Source organism: Bos indicus, chromosome 8 (assembly GCF_029378745.1).
Source record: "Bos indicus isolate NIAB-ARS_2022 breed Sahiwal x Tharparkar chromosome 8, NIAB-ARS_B.indTharparkar_mat_pri_1.0, whole genome shotgun sequence".
In the NCBI taxonomy this organism is placed as follows: Eukaryota; Metazoa; Chordata; class Mammalia; order Artiodactyla; family Bovidae; genus Bos; species Bos indicus.
The window spans coordinates 88,624,783-88,638,755 of NC_091767.1; the positions used below are offsets into that span (position 1 = coordinate 88,624,783).

At 49.3% G+C, this 13,973-nt stretch overlaps 1 protein-coding gene across 5 annotated transcripts in view; it reads left to right on the plus strand.

Moving 5' to 3' along the window:
- The window catches only part of SEMA4D (semaphorin 4D), a 127,292-nt gene that overhangs the window by 72,310 nt on the left and 41,009 nt on the right, over positions 1–13,973 (plus strand). For 3 of the 5 annotated variants that reach the window (XM_070795183.1, XM_070795181.1, XM_070795186.1), the window contains one exon: positions 8,561–8,620. The exons of 1 other annotated variant lie outside the window; for it this stretch is intronic. The gene's annotated coding sequence lies outside the window, so the exon portion shown is untranslated. Of the gene's footprint in view, positions 1–1,966; positions 2,045–8,560; positions 8,621–13,973 lie in introns of all 5 variants that reach the window. One more of the 5 variants, XM_070795182.1, reaches the window with a different exon arrangement.

Here is a 13,973-nt window from a genome sequence, read left to right on the forward strand (position 1 = left end):
TGACGGGTTTGCCAAGCCGGGCGGGACGGTCATGTCCAGGGAAGGGGCAGGGCTGAAAGGACAGGGCTTTATGTTGGCTCCAGCCCTTGCCCATTCAAGCTGGATGACGGCCTGTGGTCAAGCTGGCCTCACTTCGTACCTCTGCTATATATTTTTAAGGAATCACTAGATATGAAGCAAAGAGAGTGGCATTTTGTGGTTTCAGACTTAAAAAAGAAATCCCCGTTTGGGCCTGGGCTTGGTGAGGCTCCCAAGCCAGTCCCTCCTGCCTTGGCAGAGACCTTCTTGTCCTTCTGCAGCCGGGTTGGGTCTGGCGGCCCCATGCAGGACAAGAGGAGTCCAGTCTCCTGGTGTAACCACAGGTGCTTCCTTCCCTGTGGACACTTGGAGGGGGCCGTGACCACCTGGGGGTGTAGGGTGTTGCCTTGGGCAGCCCTGCATGCAGTCCTCCACCTACCCCAGATTCCAGATGATTCTTTCTGGGAAGGTTCTGTGACATCTTCACTGAATGGTGAAGGGAAGGAACCACTGTTTCTGAAGTGCTCGCTGTGGGGCTGGGATGGCTCCTCATCTCTGCCCCGAGTTCCTGGAGAAGGAAGGGTGGGAGCTGCTGGCTCCAGGGCAGAAGGGGCATCAGCTCCAGCTGGAGACACAGAGCTGCCCCAGAGTGGTTTCTGCCCTGCTCTGACACACCTGCCCCACCCCCAGCCCGGTGGGCCCTCCCAGAGCCCAAGAGGTGCTGACAAGGCCTCTGGGTGCTGCGAGATCCTGGAGGGAGGGAGTCCCAGCTCTGATCGTGGCTCCAGACCAGTTATTGCATTTTTTGAGTCTGTTTCTCCTCCACAGCAGCAACGCAAAACCTGTCTCCCCAGGGTTCGCTGGGGACTGGAGGTCCCAGAGACAGCAGGAGGCCACGCGACTGGTGGTGTCCTGTGTCCAGTGCCAAGTCTCTTGCTCCACAGGCCCCTTCAGGTGGCCAGTGTTTATGATCAGGCATGTGCACACTCCAGGGAGTTGCCCACGGGGGATGTGGTTCCCTGACTCACTCACAGTGGTAAGGGTCTAATGCCCTGGGTTTCTCACAGTGCACTCACAGCAAAGCACAGTAGAAATCTCCATTGTGAGCAGTGCTGGTGGAATCTGTCAGGAGTGCCTGACCACCATCTCACCTTCGCCTTTTGGTAGGATATTCATTATTCCTATTGCTTATAATTCTTCACAAGACCCAGTAATTGAATCTCAGCCAAATCCAGCCATCCATCTCTGAGGGCAGTTTTCAGGCTGCCCTGGTCCATGAGCCAAATTGTAGTGACAGCCGGGATTTAGGGGGATGAGTGTGACGGAGATGCTTCTGTGGGGTGTAGCTGGGATGTGTGGAGCAGAAAGGCAGGATCACCCTGGGGAAGGCAGGCAGTGTGCTGGCATTTCTGCTGGTTTTCAGCCCCTGAAACCACACAGGGAGCTCCAGCCAGGATATCTGGGGCGAGTCTGGGCTGTGCACTAAGCCCTGTAGGAGAGTGGGAGGGGTGCGGCCTGAAGGGGGCCCTGGGTGGTGCCATGGCACATCTTGTAAACAGAGGGTAGAGGTCACTCTGGGGCAGCCAAGTCTAGTTCTGAAAGAAAGTGTGGAGCCCCTTCCAAGGTCACTGGACAAAATCTCTAAAACTGACCAAACCCCATAGCAGCTGTTGCTCTGAGCCTCCCAGTTCCCTGACCCCTTATTAGGTAAAATACCGATGCTGCTGCCCGCCCTGGAGCATCCTAACCAATTATCTAATGCCGCCATTCCAGTAGGAATTTTCCCTGGAAAATTCCAGAGAATTTTGGGGTGGAGGGTGAGGCTATAAAAATTGGCTACTAGCCTTCAAAAGGGGTCGGCTCTCCCTTGAGCCAGCCTGATGTTCTAACAGCTCTAATGAACTCTACTCTCTTCTCATTCTGCCTTATGTCTGGAAATTCTTTCCAGCCCACGCATGGACCTCGGCAGAAAGGGCTTGATGGAGTTTGGAGTCAGAGGATGCACCCAGAGTCTAGAACTTTTCAGGTTCGTGGACCAGGGGTTGGTAGTAAAAGCTGATGTCATGACGATGTGTTTTAGAAAGAGAATCTTTCATTCTAGGCCAGCCAGATCACAGAGTAGACCACCATGGGGATTGGTGTTGGCTTGAGAAACCCGCTTCCCCCCGACACTTGTTTCTGCTACAGGGTGACTGTGTGGGGCTGTGAGGTTCTGGTGGATCTTTGCCAGCACTGGGGGGTGTCCCCACTGTATCACAACAGTGCAGTGTCCTTTTGTTTCTGTGTTAACATTGATTCAGTGTAGTAGGCACGTATATACTACAGTATGCTCCTGTGGTGTGCACGTGTGTCTCAAATTCCTCATTCATGCAGCTTCCTCGGTAGAGTAGCTGAGGGGGTGGGGGTGGTTAAAGGAGTAGGTGGGGAGGTGGGGGGACTGAGGGCGTAGTGGGGGTTGGGGAGTGAGGCGGCGGGGGGGGGGGGGGGGTTGCTAAGGGAGTAGTGGGGGTGGGAGAGTGAGGTGGGGGGGCGGGGATGCTGAGGGAGTAGCATAGGGGTGGAGAGGCTGAGGGAATAGTAGGGAGGTGGAGGGGCTGGGGCAGTAGCTGAGGGGAGTGGAGAGGCTGAGGGAGCAGCTGAGGAGGGGGTAGTGACTTGTTCTAGGTCACACAGCTGAGAAGTGGCAGCACCTAGACCTGAACCTGGGCAAGCTTGCCTCAGAGTCTACACTCTGGCCCCCACACTTTGCTGCCTTCCCTGTTAGGGGGAGAATAAACATGAGCTGAATTAAGGCATTCAGTTGCCTTGAAAGAAGTACAAAAAATGCTGTAGATGTTGATTGTGTTTAATAGCATAGAAAATACGCCTTTTCAAAAATAGCTTAACTAATAGAAAACTGACCTGGAGAAGGAAATGGCAGTCCACTCCAGCACTCTCGCCTGGAAAATCCCATGGAAGGAGGAGCCTGATAGGCTACAGTCCATGGGGTCGCAAAGAGTCTGACAAGACTGAGCGACTTCACTCACTTCACTCAATAGAAAACTGAGAAGTGAGTCAAATGAATATGTCATGCAAGTTATGTGCAGTATTTCCCAGTAGAAGGAAACAAACGTGGTGAATAAGTTCTGAGCCTGTTTCCTGCCCCACCCCCACCCGCCCCCTCCCCCGTGTGTGTTAAGGGCAGAGCCTTAGGACCTTTTCCCGGTGTTCTCTGTGTGGCCCCTGACCTCTGCAGATAGACTCTGCATTCTAGAAAGAAAGCCTTCTTGACAAAACAATCAGTCTTTAAAAGTGAATTTTAAGTGAGAAATTGACAAACGATCTGAATATCCAGCATTATCATATTTAACCATGCAGCAGTGCTGAGGAGCCCTGCCACACGGAGGATGGGGCACAGTTCCTGCTGGGCCGCTCTCTCCTCCCCTCCCCTCTTCCCTCCTCCCTCCTCTCCCCTCTCCTCCTCCCACCTGGCAGCCTGACTGCCCACAGGTCCCTTGTTCTTCACTGAGTTCCAGGTCTCTGTTCCTCTTGCTGCCTGCCTGCCAGCCTGGCCCTCCCACTTCCCAGGGTACTTCAGCTGAGGCTGGGATCTGGGGCACTCACCTGCACGGAAATGCTGTCCTCTGTCTGAGTTTTCTTAGGCTAAACAGTGCCAACAAAATGTCCAAAACGCCAGAGAGGCTAGAGATGATGTCAGGTCTGCTACTGTTCTTGAAAACTTCCATTTTGATGAAGTGCATTTAGTAAATTTCAAAAAGGGAATCATGTTTTTAATAGTTAAAATAACTTGTGTTTTTTGAAATTGCCATAAATGTTTTCTCCAACTCTAATTTTCCAATATCTCACATTTAATACATTTTACTTTTAGTATCAGATTTAAAATATTTTAATTAGGAAAGCATGTGGTAAGAATTCAAATAGTCCTGAAGAATGCTGCTACTGCTGCTAAGTCGCTTCAGTCGTGTCCAACTCTGTGCCACCCCATAGACAGGCAGCCCACCAGTCTCCCCTGTCCCTGGGATTCTCCAGGCAAGAACACTGGAGTGGGTTGCCATTTCCTTCTCCAATGCGTGAAAGTGAAAAGTGAAAGTGAAGTCACTCAGTCTGTCCCACTCCCAGCGACCCCATGGACTGCAGCCTTCCAGGCTCCTCCGTCCATGGGATTTTCCAGGCAAGAGTACTTGAGTGGGGTGCCATTGCCTTCTCTGAGTACTGAAGAATACACATCATCAAAAATGAAATACAGCCAGAACTTCCCTGGTGGTCCAGTGGCTAAGACTCTGCACTCCCAGTGCAGGAGGCCTGGGTTCAACCCCTGGTCAGGGAACTAGATCCCACATGCTACAGCTAAGACTGGGATGCTGCTGCTAAGTCGCTTTAGTCATGCCCGACTCTGTGTGACCCCATAGACGGCAGTCCACCAGGCTCCTCCGTCCCTGGGATTCTCCAGGCAAAACATAGCCAAACAAATAAAATATTTTTTCTAGAAAATGAAATACACCCCTGCTTCAGACCAGAGTCTCTAGTCTCTCACTGCCAGCTGATCTTGATTAAATGCTGATCTAATCAGATAGTTTTGAGTAAACTATGTACATATGCACTTGGTCACGTACCCTGTGTCTGCACAAATAGCATATATAACACTGTTGGGAACCTTAAGTTTTTACTGAACTAAGCATCTTGAACATCGTTTCATCCCTGTGACCACTTTATTTTTGAACAGCTGTACATCCTGTAGGTGTGCCATAGCTCATACACAAATCAGCTTACACACATGTAGTGTATGTGCATATGCACGTTTATACACGCAAACACATACATATATGCACACATGCATATAAACCGATGGACCATGGACTCCTGGGTATTTCCAGAGTTTTCCTGTCAGCAGTCTCGTACTTGGGCATCTTGTGCACGTGGGGGTGTGCCCAGCTGAATTCCAGGCAGAAAACTGCTGGGTCAGAGGGCCTGGACCTGGAATCTTGGCAGGTGTCACCCCGAGGCCCCAGTGCATGTGGATGTTGCCCCTAGAGACGGCGTGTGAGTGGAGTGCCTGGGCACTTCCAGGGTGGGCTTCTGGGCTGAAGTCAGGAAGTTCAGCAGATGAGGTTCGAGGCTCCTCCCCATCCACAACCAACAGAAGCTGGGCTCCTGCTCCCGGGAGAGTGTGGCAATGGCCCCAGGCACACCCAGGCACTGAGCTCTGAATTTCCCGTGACAGGAGGAGGCGGTCAGAGCCCTGATTGAGGGCGGGTGGGGAATGTGCTTACACATGCTGGGGGCCAAACCCTAATATTTATTGGGTTGTCCCAAAAGTTCATTAGGATTTTTGCATAAAATGTTACAGAAAAACCCAAATAAACTTTTTGGCCTACCCAATATATCTCACAAGGTAGGTGATTAACAAGTTAGGTATAATTGGCTCTGCCTCACAGGTAGGGAGAGTCCTAGTCGATAGTTCCTCAGTGTTTCCTAGCAACCAGACACTGTTTTAAGCTCTTCATATAGGTTAGTCATGGATCTTCACAAGAACCAAATGAGATAGGTACTATTATTAGGCCTACTTTCTGGATGAGGACACAGAAGCACAGAAAAGTCCAGTAACTTCCCCAAGGACATACAGCTGGAAAATGGAGACGCCAGACCTGGAACAAGGCCGTTTTCACCATAGAGTCCTGTGCCTGGGATGTGCTTGTGTCTTCTCCATGCGCTAAAGAGAACACTGGGTTACTGCTGAGGCAAGGGGCCTTCAGAAGGTGAGGTCACGTTGGCAGAGTGTAGGCAAGATGCATGCAAGACAAAGACCCCCTTCACCGGGGCTCTGTGCTACTGTTATGAACAGTCCTGAGACAGCTGCCTTCAGGGCATGGACACTGGGGCTCCCACACCCTCCTACAGGGTTGGAGGTGTGGTGGGGGTGGGGGTGAAGGTCAAGTTTCTCCTGCCGGTGTGAGAGGGAAACACTTCTCTCCTGATTTATTTCATTCCTTTCTTCTGCAAATGAACCGTGCATTATGTGAATTATAAGCACATATGCAGAGTCAGGGGGACTTCCCTGGTGGCTCAGCGGTAAAGAATACACCTGCAGTGCAGGAGACACAGAAGACACAGGGTCAATCCCTGGGTTGGGAAGTGGATGGCAACCCACTCCAGTATTCTTGCCTGGAGAATCCCATGGACAGAGGAGTCTGGCCAACTACTCCATGGAGTCGCACAGAGTCAGACACTGAAGTGACTGAGCAGGCACACACGTGCATAGTCAGAGGAGATGCATAATTAGAATGATAATGGTTAGAGAAAGAGACTCACAGACTTAGAAAATGAACTTACGGTTGCCAGGGGGAAGAGACAGGGAGTTTGGGAAGGTCATATACACGTTGCTGTATTTAAAATGGACAACCAACAAGGACCTACTGGATAGCGCATGGAACTCTGCTCAGGATTACGTGTCAGCCTGGATGAGAGGGAAGTCTAGGGGAGAGTGGACACGTGTATGTGTGGCTGAGCCCGTTTGCTCTTCACCTGAAACCATCACAACATTGTTAATCGGCTGTACCCCAATGCAAAGTAAAAAGTTTCAAGTTTGGGGAGAGAAAAAGAATGACATGGTTAGTAATTGCATACAGAGCATGTCTTTTAGCTTCTTCAGTGTGGTGGTAATTAATTATAGCCTGTGGGTTTTATGTTGGGAGAGAAGAGAAAAATTGCTGTGGTAAAGGGTGCAGACAATGGGGCCCCACGGGGCCTCGCGGTTGACTGAGCCGTTAGTGTTTTCACTCAGGAACATGGGGGCTTGAAGCTGTTTGACAGAGGGGAGATAGGCAGACTTGGCCTGAAGGTGGAAAGTGAGGGTGTCCGCGTCTAAGTGCATTGTGTGCAGTGATTAAGACACACACACACACACACACCCACCCCCACACCCACACCTGCCCTCGCTTGCTTTCTTTCATCTGTTGCTCAATACTGTGAAATTAGAGTGAATATGATACGCAACTTGTCCTCCAACCACAGAACAAGCAGCTCTGGGCTTCTGTTTATTGAAGTGACAAAGACTTACTGAATTTCTAGAAGAGAAGAGTTTTTCAGTTTTATAATTCTTGGTATTCACGTTGTTTACCTAAACCTCTTACTTCTGGGTGACTCGCTTTCTTGTTCCCTGAAGTGTCTTCAGCGGTCCCCAGGTGGCTGCTGTGCCCCGCCTGCCCGCGTGATAGGAAAGCCCCGTGTGAACAGGTACATCCCACGGTTCATTGCGTTTGCCCACCGCCTGTCCGTCAGTTGTGCCAGCCCCTCCTCCAGCATTTAAACAGGGGACACAGGTTCTCTGTCTTGGATGAATATAACTTTGTCCAGGGACACTTCCCTGCTGGCTCATCTGAAGATATTTTTGCTTGTAAATCGGCCATCAGAAGCAGCTGCTGGTATAGGAAAGACCCAGACCCAGTCATAGGCAGCACAGCACAGTGGAGCCGGGTGAATCCCAATCATCTCTGCCTGTCACTTTGAGGTTTCATCTGCTGACCCGAGCTGTTGAGCACCAGAGGTGGTCCTGGGTGGCCCTGGAAATCAAGTGTCCTGGGTGGACATGTAAGAGAAGGGTACCAACGGATCTCTGTGCTGCAGACTTGATGGTCCCACTCCCCAGGAGCTGTGTGGGAGAGATGAGACAGTAACCGTGTTTCCAGGGAGCATCTCTTATTTCTCAGCTGTCTTAAGAAAAATGGCAGGAATTGTATCAACCCTTAAAGCAAAAGAAAAAAATAATTCCAACCACACAAATTGCTAGGGTTTGATTCCGAGGTTTTAAAAATATGTTGGATCATTTGCAATCATAGAGGGGTCAGCATCCATTTAACCAGCCTCTAAAACCTTTAATCCTACACGGTGACCTCTGGTTTTGCAATTCTGATTCTCTTTATCTGAGAGTCAGTGATCTTACTGGATTTGAGGATTCCTATTTTGAGGGCTCCATCCTGCACTGGGAAGGGGTAATGTATGATATAGAGACTGGCTACACAGCTGGGGAAATTCTGCTGTTTTGGCTTAAAAACAAAGAAAAAAATGAATTAAATGGATCCTTTAGGAAATCATTTTCTTGTAAATATGTTCTCTGTATCTGTTTTTCCTTTATTGCCTGCTGCCTTTGGATTTCAATGAAGATGAGCTCTAAAGAATACATATCTGAAGTCAGGAGACAATAGATAATAGTTTTTTGATTGATGGACTCTCAGCTGACAGTGACTCTGGCTATTTGAATGGCTTGTTCTGCAGGGAAGTGGTGGTGATCAGTGGCTGGGGACCAGATCTGAACCTGGGTGACTGAGAGGTTATACTTCCTTTATTCATGGACGAGTGACTGCATACTCCCTCCCTCCTCCTGCTAGCACAGTGCACAAATGCTGAGCCGTCCTGGGTCAGAGAATTAGCTGCGGGGGTCCAGAAGTGAAGGCAGGGGTTTCTTTTTGGTGCCTTTCCAGAAGTATTGTTGAGTTTATGTGGATAGTTGAAGTGTTTCAATATTTTTGTTTCCTATTATTTTCAGAGCCAAGATTGCTGAAGCCTTCTAGAAACAATTGGAAGTTTCGAGAAGGGGCAAGATAAGGTAAAATCCCCTTTGTTTCTCAATCTATCTTGCAGTTTAGCCAAGTTGACACCTTATAGAAGCCCCAGTGGGATCCAGCTGAACGTTGGTCCTTGGTCCCTGTGAGATTTTAGGGGCAAAGATCTGGACTTGGCCACTGCCCCTTGGGGCTGGCTTAAGGGGAAGCCAACAGGGCGGTAGGGGCGCTGCCTCTGTTTTCTTTCCTCCCCCCGCCCCAGCTGTCTTTCCACCCTGTGCTCCTTCCCCTGCCTTGTTTCTGAACTGCAGTCCCTGCTAGGCATTGAAATGCCCCATCTTCTTTTTTGGGAGTAGAAGTGAGGCTTCCCTGATATCTCAATGGTAAAGAATCTGCCTGCCACACAGGAATGTGGGTTCCATCCCTGTGTCAAGAAGATCCCCTGGAGAAGGAAATGGCAACCACTCCAGTATTCTTGCCTAGAGAATTCCATGGACAGAGGAGCATAGAGGGCTACAGTCCACGGGGTCACAGAGTCAGACACAACTGAGCACACACCCACGTGGGGGTCATCACGGGGTCTGGTGTAAAAAGAGCACTGTCTGTGTCATCTGCCTTGAAATTGAGTCATTTTGTGATCAGTCTTAATTTTTGTTGATACATACATGGTCAGCCATGTACTTCCAGCTTTCAGTTCAGTTCAGTCGCTCGGTCATGTCCGACTCTTTGCGACCCCATGAATCGCAGCACTTCAGTATCCTATAGAGGACAGAGATATGCCAGTTTAATTGGTAAAAACAAAAGGCAAGCCCCCCCCCCCCGCCTTTCTTCCTGGTATGCTACTCATGTATTGTGGATGAGCACGTAGGGTTGTCATTTCCTCTGGCTTTTCGATACACCTGCTGCCAGGATGGTCCTTGGTATCTGCCATGCGTGGCAGTCGCGAGAACCAGTTGTGCCAGCTTGGGGACCAGTGTTAATGAACACAGCTTCACTTGTAGGGACATTCGCACTTTATGTTTATTGGCTGGTTATGTACGTGTACATTTTTAATTATTTGTTCTATTGGGCCAGAGCTCTGTAGTTTGTTAGAGCTTCTCTTTCTGTAGTTGTTAGGAATGTGTGTTTGTGTTCAGTGTGTGCTCACTCATGTCTGACTTTTTGTGACCCCATGAACTGTAGCCCACCAGACTCCTCTGTTCATGGGATTTCCCAGGCAAGAATACAGGAGTGGGTTACCATTTCCTCCTCTGGGGGATCTTCCCAACCCAGAGGTCAAACCTGCATCTCCTGTGGCTCCTGCATTGCCAGGTGGATTCTTTACCACTGAGCCATTTGGGAAGCCCAGTTACTAGCAATAATTGCACTTATTAGGAATTCTAGTCCCAGGCATTTATAAGTATTTTTTTCCAAATATTTTCCCATAGATTGTTTGTCTTTTGTTTGCTGAACACTTTATTTTAAAGAAAGATTTTGGGACGCAGGAAAATTGAGAGTAAGAGTGGTTTCTTCTGTCCAGTACTACACTGAGTTGTTAGGGAATTCCAGTGTAAAGGCCTAAGAGGGTGGAGTCTCTTGTTACTTTTACCTTGTGGTCATAATAAGCATGAAGTATATGCAGGGACATGAGGTTACTTCTCATTTTTATGTAAATGCAAAGAGGTCAAAGAAATGGCAGGAACAGATTCTTGTTACTTTTACCTTGAGGTCATAAAAACCGTGCAAGAGAAGAAGCCACTTCTCATTTTTATGTAAGTGCAAAAAGGGCAAAAAAAATGGCAAGAGTAGACACCAAGAAATGGGCTGGGTTGTGGAACATTAGACACAGCTTCACAGGTTAATGTTTGGGATATAATATATTCTCACTGACTTGAATATAGTATAGAGGAGGCATAAAAATTTAATATATTAAGTTTTTACAAAGCAATATAAAGTGTTGCAGAATGGCAGGCAGTTCTTCACCATCTGAGCCACCAGGGAAGCCCCTCTAACTGCAGTCTTTTAAAGTAAATTTCTCTCTGCCTCTTGGGGGAATGTTTAGGTATTTTATTTAAGTTATATTAGTGGAGTTAAGAACCCTTGGAGTTACTTTTGAAGGTAGGAAAGTCTTATATGATTAAGAGAAAATTAAGAATGCAAATAAATTCCATGTTAAGACAGAACTTTTCAACAGTGTCATTTATCTAAGTTTGCTCTCTCTGTAGGCCTAAGTGAGGCCTGAAGCACCAGTTTGAGTGGCATTTCAAATATCTCCTGGTGCACATAGCATCCTTTGGTCCTTGGGGAAACAAGCCTAGGAGCACATCTTGTGCCGAGCTCCCCATGGTGTCAGCAACCCTGGAAGACACACATTCCTCCCCAGGGGCAGGCTGACCAGTAAAGTCGGGCCAGGGGAGGGGGGTTATCTTCTTTTTGCCAGTGCTAAGCTATCTGGGCTCAGAGACAGGTGCACATGCCGTGCTTGGGCACCGCACACCTTCCAAAGAGACAGTGCATGTGTGAAGTGTAGAGTGGTGTTGCACAGGTGGTTGGTCCCTCCCTCCACTGGTCCCTCTGCTGGGGGATCCCTGCGGCCCTACACCCACCCTGCATATGCCCTTCTCAGCACTTGCCCATCACCACTGCTGATTGCTGATTAGTTGGTTGCTTTGTACATCTGTCACCGCAGCGCCGTGTCTCATTCCTGGGTTCCATGCAGCACGTGTGTGGCACACACGTGCCTGGGTTGAGGTGAAAGAACGAGGAAGGGTTCAGGCATGTGGGGACATCCTGACAAGCTTGTTTGCCCCTGGGAAGTGGCTGGAGGGGAAAGCTGTGTCCTGGACACTCTTCCATTGGGGAAGGGGAGTGGGGGTGTTGCAGCAAGACTCAGCTACAAGACTGCATGGCCTCTGCAGCTAAAGTGCTGCTCCCGCGATCCATTCTAAGTTCTGGGGAAACTGAAGTTGCAACAATAAACTGTTTGTTGTGTGTGTGAACAGAGAGCTTCTGAAACCTGTTTCTGATTCCTGAAGAGGCAAGGTCATTTGGCAAGGGGGTGACATCAGCGACACAGCCAGAAGTGGGGAGGAGAGCATTGAGGCAAGGTCATTTGGCAAGGGGGTGACATCAGCAACAGAGCCAGAAGTGGGGAGGAGAGCATTGAGGGCAGGGAGGGGAGGAGGGGGCACAGCCTGGGGCTGGACTAGGGGCTGGGCTGGGGAGGGGAGCCCAGGGTGGGGGACAGCCTGATGATGAGGACGTTGGGCTCCAGCACTGGCAGGGTATGGTTTTTGGGGTGGCTGTTGGGTTCTCTGCCCCTGGCTGGGGAGGGGAAGGTATGGTCAGGTGTGTGTCTTTCCACTGTCCTGGCCACAGGGCCTGGAGAGTAAGTGGGGCTTCCCCTGCCCTGTTGGGCAAACCCCACAGACAAGCCTGAGCAGGCACCCCTGTAGTTGTCCACAGTGGTCACCCAGACTCCCCTTCATGGGTTCCCTGGGGATGCCAGTGAGGGCACTTTGAACATTGGTTTAGCATTCTGTAGCTGACAGAGTACTGACACTTTACGTGTGGTGGTGAGTGGTGTCCTCTCTGTGACTCTACAGATAGCTGGAAGACAAGGTGCAGTGTGAGCAGGACAGACCTCAGACAACACCCTTGGCCCACGGTTCCTGCCTAGTAGGACCCTAGCCTTCAGTCACTAGGCACATCTGGGAACACAGTGCTAGATCGGGACTTGTGTGCTGCACATACTGCATAGGCGTGCATGCACACACATGCACACACAGGCACACACAGGCATGCACGAACACATATGCACACACGTACTCATGTGCACACACCCAAAGGTATATAGATGCATGAATGAACATGAATAAATATAGGTACCTGTATGTCCACAATACACTGAGTGTGGACACACACAGATGCACACACAGTGCATACATGCACATATATACTCTGATACACACGTGCATGTGTATATGTGTATGCACACACATACATGCACAGACATGAGTATGGTTTCCTGAAACATCCCTTACCCTATTTTTCTCTGTCCCAACACCCTGACATGATTCCCAGTCACTCGGGTGGAAGGCTGCTGTATGACAGGCTCTGACAGCCTCTGAGGGATGGGCTCAGAGACCCCTTGGGGTTCCATTCTCCTGACATTTAAAGTGGGGTCGTGCATTCCGCCTGAACCAGCACAATTACGTGTTAGGTAATGGGTGTGACATTGTACTGACCTTGTCTTTCTAATGGGCTCCTGTCTCAGTGTGACACTTTGATGTGGGGGAGGCTAAATGTGCACTCCAGAGCCTCGGCTCCCAGCAGAAACACCCACGGAAGCCGGCAGGATGGGCGCTCTGTCCAGTTGTATCCATTGGAAATTAAGGCTTTGATTCTTAACTCAACCTCCCGTCAGCAGTCTCAGAGTCAGTGTCCCTGGTTGAGTGCATCGAGGCTGCGTGTCTGTGTGCGTGTGCTCTGTGCTTTGCACTTTAAAATCATACAGAACAATGCACACTTATTGAAAAAGAGCAAACATCAAACCCTTTCAATATCATAAAGCTAAACATTCGGCCCCCACACTCCCTCCCCCAAGAGGAGTCAACTGTGTGTGACGTGGACCCTCCTGACCTTTGGCTGTTCATGTGGGTTTTTTAAAAGGCCATTTGGGGACACGAGGCAGGTGGCCCTCGTTGTTCAGTCGCTCAGTCATGTCCAATTCTTTGCAACTCCACATATCCAGAAATGGCTGAGACCAAAAGGTAAAGGGAAAATGAAATGGCACACGCTGGATAGAAGGTCAGCCAAGTCCATGTGCTTGGGTTTAATCTGAGGGAGAAACATTCCACGTAGGGAAATGATACGCTCTGATTTACATTAAAAACATTATTCTGGCTGCTGCTTCTGTTTGGTAAATGTGTTACAAAGAGGTTGTGTCAGTTTGTAATTATATACAACTGCTGGCAACAGATCTAGAAGAAAAACACAGTAATTTAAAGAGCTTAATAATTTATTATCAAGTCTAGAGGTAGGCAGGAGAAAGCAGGTGTACAGTCTTCAGGATGTTGTGTGGGTCCTCAGTTTTTCTGGATTTCTACTTGGCTGTTCTTAGAACGAGATTTTGGTCTTCATGTACCTTCATGTTCACAAGGTGGCTGGCAGAGCTCCAGCCATCAAGTTTGAGTTTCAGGCAGCAAAAGGAGGAAAGGCTGAAGCCAAAAAAAAAAAATTTAAATAAAGTTGAGTCAGCCTCCTTGAAGAAGCTTTCCTGGAATTCCTACCTTCTCACTTCTGTTCACAGTTCTTTGTCCAGAACTGCCTCCAGGGAAACTGGCCAAACTGCTGTTCCTATGGAGAATCAAGGTACTGTTAGAAGGAAGGGACATGGGCGCTGGGACAGGAAGCCAG